Below are 9,277 nucleotides of genomic sequence, written 5' to 3'. Positions count from 1 at the left end.
CAAGCATTTCAGACCAAAGCAGAAGAAGGCAAATGTTTGATTTCCTGATACAATTAGATAACAGAATGACCTAAGAGCACTATCATTAGATGAATTGAGAATTCTAGTACACTTCTTTTTTTGTGTTGTTTGTCTTTTTATTCCCATCTTTTCTTTCTCCTGTCCTGTCTCCTGTCCTCTCCTTCCTTCTTCCTTTTCTTCCCCCCCCCCTCTCCTTTATTTCTCTTTTCTTTTTTCTTTATAGGCCCACTTTTTTTTAATGAGCTTAGGCCCACCTGTCACGGACAGGTGGACAGGTGGACCCAGTCCGGCACTGATTAATGCAAGCCCAACAGGGACGTAACTAGCTCAGAGCAACGAGAGGCACGGGAAATGCTCTCAGGGGGTGCTATAAAATTGACGGACAATGTATATCTATTGTTTTTATGGTTAACAACTTTTTTCACAGGGGGGGGGGGGGGGGCGAAACTTTTTGCGGGGGGGGGGGGGGCGAACTAGCGCGTGAGTCTGTCAGATTCCTCGATCGTCGCGAATACCAAGTTTCGCGCTTTCAAGCTAAAATGTCTACATCTAATAATCGAGTTGCAAAGTTCAAGGTACGTTCAATGTCAAGGTTTCCTTAGAGGTCAAATATCAATTTTTTCAAAAATCTCTTCTCAGACACCCCCCTCTGTGCCTGTGTGGTACTACATTCCACAAAGTGTTCGACTTAGAATAATTTTGATAGAGTGTTTTTGGTCTGTGGTGTTTTTCACCACAAGAGTTCCACAAGATATTGGACTTAGAAAAAATATCAATTTTTTCAAAAATTTCTTCTCAGACACCCCTCTGTGCCTGTGTGGTACTACATTCCACAGAATTTTCGACTTAGAATAATTTTGATAGTGTTTTGGGTCTTACAAGATGATAGGATAAACTATTATTGTTCCAGCGAAATAAAAAGAAAATGTTTCATAAATATTTCATTGTCCACTTTTCCAAACGCCCCCAAACCTTGCCATGTCTATTAGAGGTTAGAGGTCGCTATTTCTCAAGCTCTGATTGGACGCTACCGTTCACGTGTCTGTAGATAACATAGCTAGAAGTTCGGGAATTTTGAAGTAACAACGTCCAGATGTTGTAAAACTCGCAGTCGTTGCTTCAGGAACATGAGTGTGATGTGGATAATAACTAGATGATAGAAGACTAGGTATCTTACCATCGGTCACACATGTTATCACGGCACATATGGACCCACCATTCTTTTTACACTCGGCCAGGTTACATACTCTCACTGTAAAATATTATAATATTGGTAATATCGTAAATAAACACTTATTGTATGAAACCCCGGAAGTGCTAAAATAGCACGACAACTATGCCATCATAGTATTAAGTCTACAGGGCAGCCCATTTTTTGTTTTGTTTTTTATTTCCGAAAACTGAGATCAACCTAGTCATATTTATTGGTAGACTGTATGAAACCCCGGAAGTGCTAAAAATAGAACTACAACTATGCCATCATAGTATTAAGTCTACAGGGCAGCCCATTTTTTGTTTTGTTTTTTATTTCCGAAAACTGAGATCAACCTAGTCATATTTATTGGTAGACAAAAGGGAACCTCCATTAAATTGCCACCTTTGTTTAGATCCCAAGATCTGTCATTAAAGATGCCTTCTCACGTACAGACTGTGATTTGATGATATATTTTTTTTTGGGGGGGGGGGGGGGTGGATGGCCGAATGGTTAGCACGCGCGCGCTGTATCATACGGTCTGTCATTGAGTCAACTGGCGGGGTTTCGATTCCCCGGTTGTATGTAACAAGGAGTAGGGTCGCATGTCCAACCTCGTGAGTTTTCTCCGGGTCCTCCGGTTTCCTCCCACAGCTAAAGACCCCTACGCGCAAGCGAATTATGGAAATAAAATTGAACCATATGTTAGTCCCGAAATGACCTAGTTTGTGTCGAGTGGACGTTAAACCCCATTTCTCTCTCTCTCTGATATATTTTTATAAATCATATTACGTCCCTGTCAATTATAGGCAACTTTGTGGCTAACATTTATAAATAAACACACTTTATTTCATAATTTTAATTGATCATTTTTCATAACGGGGTCTAATCCTAATGCTCTGTAGTTAATAGTACATTTTCAAAGTTTAATGATTACCACAAAAAAATATGAAAAGAGGCCACCCCTTCTCAATAATTTCCGACTGTTCGTGTCACTAATATTCCTGATTAAAGCGTAAATTTCAAATTTTTAAGTTATATTTTTAAAATTTATTAAAATAAAGCCTTAAAATAGATGGTAACCATAAACAGTCATACCTTGTTAAAGAATAATCCTATTAATCCTATAATTCACTATTGCCAGCTGAGAAATTGGCAAAAATATCATTTTGCTCTTCAAATTCAAACGTTTGAAAAAAGCTACTCCATGGTGGAGAATAGAAAACAAGGAAGGTAACTGGGAGGTAATTGTGTTATTATTTCCTGTGTAAATGAGTTTTAAGTGTGAGAATGACACCCATGATCGTATAATTGTGAGTTGACAACCTATTGAGCAAAAGACATAGAAATAATTTTGTTTTGACTTTCTTAGAAAATTTGAAATTCTCGCTTTAAATTACTTTTTTTTTTTGTTTATTCGACAGATACTGAAATCGAAACATTCTTGATAAGAACAGTTTATCGTCTTTATAAAAATGTATTTAACAAAAAACACTCGTCAAAAGAGGCATCGCAGATTGCGTGTATTATTGGGTCTTGTGTGTTAATTATTCAGACCGTGGCGAAAAACACGTGCAAGTTTCGCGCTAAATTTAACCATTTTCACTGCATCTGTGTAGCATACAATAACTCATATGGCATGGCACCTTTTACGGTAATAGAATTCAAAGAATTGATTGGCTGAGGCATGATCGCGATATACGAAATGCCATCAGAAAATTCCATTCTCCATGGATTTCGAGATGGTGTTGTACTTGTGATTAATATACATAATATAGTTAATAACTAAGAGTACATGTAGCACCATGGGCCTTTTGTCAAACGTGGAGAGCGGGGGAACCAACTCCAGTCGCCACATCCTACGTACCACCCACGCATCTTTTCTTACTACATATCTTAGTAGCCTTGTGATCGTCTAGAATTTGTCTCTGTCTGTCTTTGCTTTCCCTTCACGTTGTGTATTTACTTCTTACTGTTTTCTTAAGACGTTTGTCTTCTCAGTAGTTATAAACAATGCAACAGTTCGTTTTTACATTTTATATATAATAGCCGGATACTTGGATACAAGCATAGTATAGATTACAATAATAAAGTCATTCTCAACACTAGCCAGGCAGACTCAGCGAGCCTGCTGATAGAAACCTGTTAGATCTGTTTCCTTCCAGAATCTGTCTATTGTCTAGGAACTCAGATGGTAATCTCTCCAGAATCCAATGAAATCTAGCAATATTAATACATAAAATCGTATGAATACATTGCCCTGTGAATTTCAGAACGAAGCCGGGATTTTCGGAAATTAATTGTGTTACCGAGACGCACGATTATAAAATTCTGAACAGTTTTTGCAAAACGGAAATAATATTCGAAGAGAAATAGAAAAACATGGAACTATCTGCCGATAATTAAATCGATGTGAGGTATGATTTGTTGATAATAATTTTTGGTATTCAATGGCCTCGGCTATTAATTTTGCCGAGGAAAATGTAAAATACATTGGCATTTACGTATTTTTCTCTCGGCTACAGCAGATTGCCGAGGTTAATTGACATGGCTGCTTAAGATCATCAGAAAATATTAAAGATATTCAAGGGTGAGATTCAAGGCCCGTAAAACGAATGTCGTTCTTTTTGTTCTGAACCTGTGTTCAAAAGAAATAATCCCGCCTAACACTCTAACCAAATAATTACTACCAGACGGAAACAAAATAACGGACTACGGGCGTATTTATGCTTGTAAACGCCCAAACTCATTACTGGGTCCGAGAGCAATAGCTTATTCATACACAAAATGTGAATTGTCGTAAAAGAGCTAGACACCATTACGACCCCCTTATACGAAATGATCTATCCCGATAAGTGACGTAATTAGCTTCCATTTTGTATTTCTCGATGTCCAAGTTTGTGACATTGCAATTAACCGTTTTTATAATAAAAGCAAACAATGCATATTAATGTTTTATATCCAAATAAATGTAGTGCATTTGATTCATGGCAATTATAAATACTAACCCTAAAATAGTAATACTTACACGCAGTAGGCATACAGCTTGGCAACATGGAAGCAAGCACAACGGCAACGGAAATCATCCACAAAGTACACATCTTGATGAATCTTTAATCTGAAGCTAAAAGCAAGTGGGGAGTATGGTACTTGCAGTCTAATTTAAAGCCAAATAGATGGCAACAGCTTTTGTGTGAGGAAATTGGTTTATTTTAGTGGAAGTAAATAGCGTTATGTGGATAAACAAGTTATTTAATATTAATTTTAATTGAATATTTCAACGTAATATGTTCGACGTGTTCAAATAAGACAAAAAACAATTTATTAATGATATTTTATAGTTAGTCGCGAAATGCAGCTCGAAAGTAACCACAACCTTAACATGATGTGCCATCAAGTTATGTGATCCAATACAAACGTATGAAAAATTACTACACCACTGTAAATAACTGCTATATCATTAGGTCTGTCATTGAGTCAACTGGCGAGGTTTCAATTCCCCGGTTGTACGTGGCAAGGAGTAGGGTCGCCTGTCCAACCTGTTCAGTTTTCTCCGGGTCATCCGGTTTCCATCACTGCTAAAGACCCCTACGCGCTAGCGAATTATTGAAATAAAATTGAACTATGTGTTAGTCCCGAAATTACCTAGTTTGTGCCGATTGGATGTTATGTCTCTCTCTCTCTCTCTCTCTCTCTCTCTCTCTCTCTCGGAACTATTGGTGGGTGAAGGATACTAAATTGGGGACATTACAACCGGCCAACTTGCTCCGGGATCTGTCATATGGGTCATCAGATGCGGATGCAAGTGTGTCACCCCATGCAGTACGCTTGCTTGTAGATGTACTAGGGGTGGCTTAGAATGTACAGTATTTTGCGCTTATGCTGTCGTAGGTTGCAGCCAGAAACACGACCAAGGGATTAAACTGAATATTGCCTAGTTTTGTGGGGGTTATTTTCGTGTTTTGTGTGTAGAATTTAGTTTTTTAAATGTTCAAAAAACAGCTTGTGCCCCCCCCCCTTTCAGGGCCGGACCATGTGGCCATGTAACCCCTGATGGGCATGTATGTGGTGTTATCGTATCACTCATATGCTTCTTTATCCAGAAATATATAGTTTGCCTCTAGATATACTTTGCTTTGGTGAAATAATGGTCCTCAACCGCCGCTAACGAGTTAAAAGGCCATATTGTCTGGCATTTTAGATTTTGCTATCATCTAATCACCCCACAACATAATGAATGATTTCGGTGTATTTCTAGACACCTGGACCAAACGTTTAGATACCAAAATTATCATCCTAGACTAAATATGGTTGTTATAGGGGATTATTTGAAATGGCGGCCGTCCTGGACGCCATCTTGAATTTCTCAAAACGCTCACGGGTGACCGAGGTCCACCCGGCAGATACTGAAGGAGGACACCATAAGTTACTACAATCAAACCATAAAAACAACTTTGTAGACAATTTCCAGGTTCACTCGAAATATTGGGTTTGGCGACTGGACTACATACTTCAAGTTTCATCAAAATTGTGGCTTTTAGAGTGTCCACAACCTTGATAAACCATTTATTTACACTATTGGCGTACGGTGATATATTCAAACGTTTTTATACGCCAACATTTTCATGTCCGTCCGTCCACAATTTGTTTGTGGACACTCTACAGGTCACAATTCTTATTAATCCAGAATCTGACTATGGTTCTGTAGGAAAGTTGGAGTAGGGAAAATTGTTTTGAAGAAATGTTTAATGGTGCTAAAGTAAGTATTTTGAACTTGGTAGGACACTCACCACGTGGTAGGCTATTCCACTATGATGTCATCAAATATGGCCGCCGACTTTATATCAATTATATCCTACCTGGTCTAGTTTTCTGTCAATTTCTATGAAATAAAGGCCAGAATGAAGCTGTTTATGTGACGTTTTTTGAAGAACATATTTTTGGGTAAAAAGTTCAAAAATATAAAAACAATTAGCCCATTTATAATGCTATAACAAAAAGAAATTCTTTAATAACACTAAAAAACGAAATTTGGTCTTTTTATACAAAGAACTATCTGTGCATACTAATTTATGATGTCAAGCATAGTTACCGCAAGATGTGATGTCATAATACATAGTTACCACAAGATGGAGTATCTTCTGACTGTGAAGAAAAACACCTAACAGTATTCAAACCACCTTTCGTGGAAAAATGTTTTTTTATATCATAGAATCAAGGGATGAATAAACTACTAGTCTGCAAAATGTTGCATTGTATTCAGGACGCCTATTTCACACAAAATCTTAATTAATATTCAAGTGGACCTTCATCATACGCACTTAAACAACATTTAAATATTGTCTACCACCTGTAGCACTTTCCCCTTGAACTAACAATAAATTGTTTATTGGAATTTTCGATTAAATAGTAACATTCTTGTTGCTGTAAAACACTCGATCAAAATACCAAATGTTAATTTATATGATAATTTAAGCCCTATCATGTTATACAAAATACGTTTTAACACCATATCTTTCTGCATGAAATAACAATAAATTGTTTATTGGATAGAACGGAAACATATCTCTTTTCTATTTTGTAGCCGATGAATAATATACGAATTGTCATTTTATATAGCGTATTTCTACTGATGATTCATGTAATGCAGAAATTTGCAACACGTTATAACATCCTATCTTTCCCCTCCCTTTTTACGGATGGGCTGAACAGGGGCATGGTAGTTTCAGGGGTCACCTTTGAGCGTTTTGATAAATTCAAGATGGCGTCCAGGACGGCCGCCATTTCAAAAAATCCCCTATCACATCCATAGTATTTAGTCTAGGATAATAATTTTGGTGTCTAAACGTATGTTCCAGGTGTCTAGAAATACACTGAAATAATTCAATATGTTGTGGGGTGATTAGGTGATAGTAAAATCTAAAATGCCAGACCATATGGCCCGTTAACTCGTTAGCGGCGGTTGAGGACCATTATTTCACCAAAGCAAACTATATCTAGAGGCAAACAATATATTTCTGGATAAAGGGGCACATGAGTGATATGATAACATCACATACATGCCTATCAGGGGACTCATGGGCCGGTCCTGAAAGGGGGGGGTACAAGCTGGGTTTTTTTTTGAACATTTAAAAAAACTAAATTCTACCCACAAAGCACGAAAATAACCCCCACATTCTAAGCCCCCCCCCCCCCTTAGTACATCTACAAGCGAGCGTACTGCATGGGCTGCCACTCTTGCATCCACATCTGATGAGCCACAGTCATGACAGACCCCGGAGCAAGTTGGTCAATTTAACCAAATGACGTCGAAACCCACCCTTATATGGAAATGAAAATTTACCGAAAAAACTAGAATTGAATGTTTAGCACATTATGACTCTTTTTTATATAACAATATGTCATTCATTCACTAAATTGAATTAATTACATACTACATATAGGTGAATCTAATAACTTGCCAAAGAAATTAATAAAGGGGCATATGAGTGATATAATAACATCACATACATGCCTATCAGGGGACTCATGGGCCGGTCCTGAAAGGGGGGGGGGGTACAAGCTGGTTTTTTTGAACATTTAAAAAAACTAAATTCTACCCACAAAGCACGAAAATAACCCCCACAAAACTAGGCAATATTCAGTTTAATCATTTGGTCGTGTTTCTGGCCAAGCGCAAAATACTGAACATTCTAAGCCCCTCCCCCCCTTTGGTACATCTACAAGCAAGCGTACTGCATGGGCTGCCACTCTTGCATCCACATCTGATGAGCCACAATCATGACAGACCCCGGAGCAAGTTGGTCAATTTAACCAAATGACGTCGAAACCCACCCTTATATGGAAATGAAAATTTACCGAAAAAACTAGAATTGAATGTTTAGCACATTATGACTCTTTTTTATATAACAATATGTCATTCATTCACTAAGTTGAATTAATTACATACTACATATAGGTGAATCTAATAACGTGCCAAAAAAATTAATTAATACAATATAATGCAATCTTTAATTTCAAGAGCAAAAATTCTACAAAAAGTGTTACACACGGGACCTCGGTTTTTTGTACCAACCGAACGACTAGACAGCTGTCCTTGTCAGGCCCCCGTCCTGCATCACTGACAAGGGGAATACCACGCCGGAAAATCTGGATGAACTTTCTCGGTCAATGCAGGGATCGAACACCCAACCTTCAAGATAGCGAGCCAGCGTCTTACCTACTAAGCCACCGTGTGAGCCTAAACAAACTGTAAAAGAAAACAATGCATTTGGGTTCAATCCTACATACATCAGACCGTTTCATTAGTGGGACATGGACAATAAATTGATTTTTTTTTTTAATTCTTACTATTTACACTGCACATGGTGGCGAAATTTACCGAAGAAAATAAGTTTCACCGAAACAATTTTTTTAAAAAATGTATTTTTAACATGATACCAGCCCTTTTTCAAAATGGCTGCAAAATTTGGTAATATAATGGCGTTGTCCCCATATATAACAAGTGACTATCTCGTAAGATATGACCTTTACTATGACTTATATATGGTTTACGATGTTTATAAATTTAAAAATGTATTTGAAAAATCTAACGTGGCAGAAATTCAAAATGGCGGATTTTCAATTAATCGTCATTAATTTATTCCTGTTGGATATGACTTGTACAACAGAAATCGTACTAAACCAAAATAGAAATCAGTAACGCCGAAAGTCTTATTAGTTTTAAAAGCATTGCCGTTATGGATTCTATTTTAACAGGATGATTAAAATACAGATCTATATTTCGTTTTTTTATACTTTCGATGGCCTAGAAAACTACATGAACATCTGACAAGTTGTACTCGAATGTCGGGTCAGGGGTCGTACAAGCGGCTTTTAACCCTATGACGTCAGACATTAATTAATCAACCACAGTTCCGTGCATGGCATACCAAGAAATCGCCGTAATACAGACCGTTTCATTGGCTTATCTCTCACTGCAACCAAAACGCCAGTGATATAACAACTATTCCAGATCCTAGTGCAGTAAAACGAAATTTTGAACTATAAAAAACGAAACGAAAT

Source organism: Patella vulgata, chromosome 7 (assembly GCF_932274485.2).
Source record: "Patella vulgata chromosome 7, xgPatVulg1.2, whole genome shotgun sequence".
Lineage (NCBI taxonomy): Eukaryota > Metazoa > Mollusca > Gastropoda > Patellidae > Patella > Patella vulgata.
Note: the sequence above shows the minus strand (reverse complement) of the source record.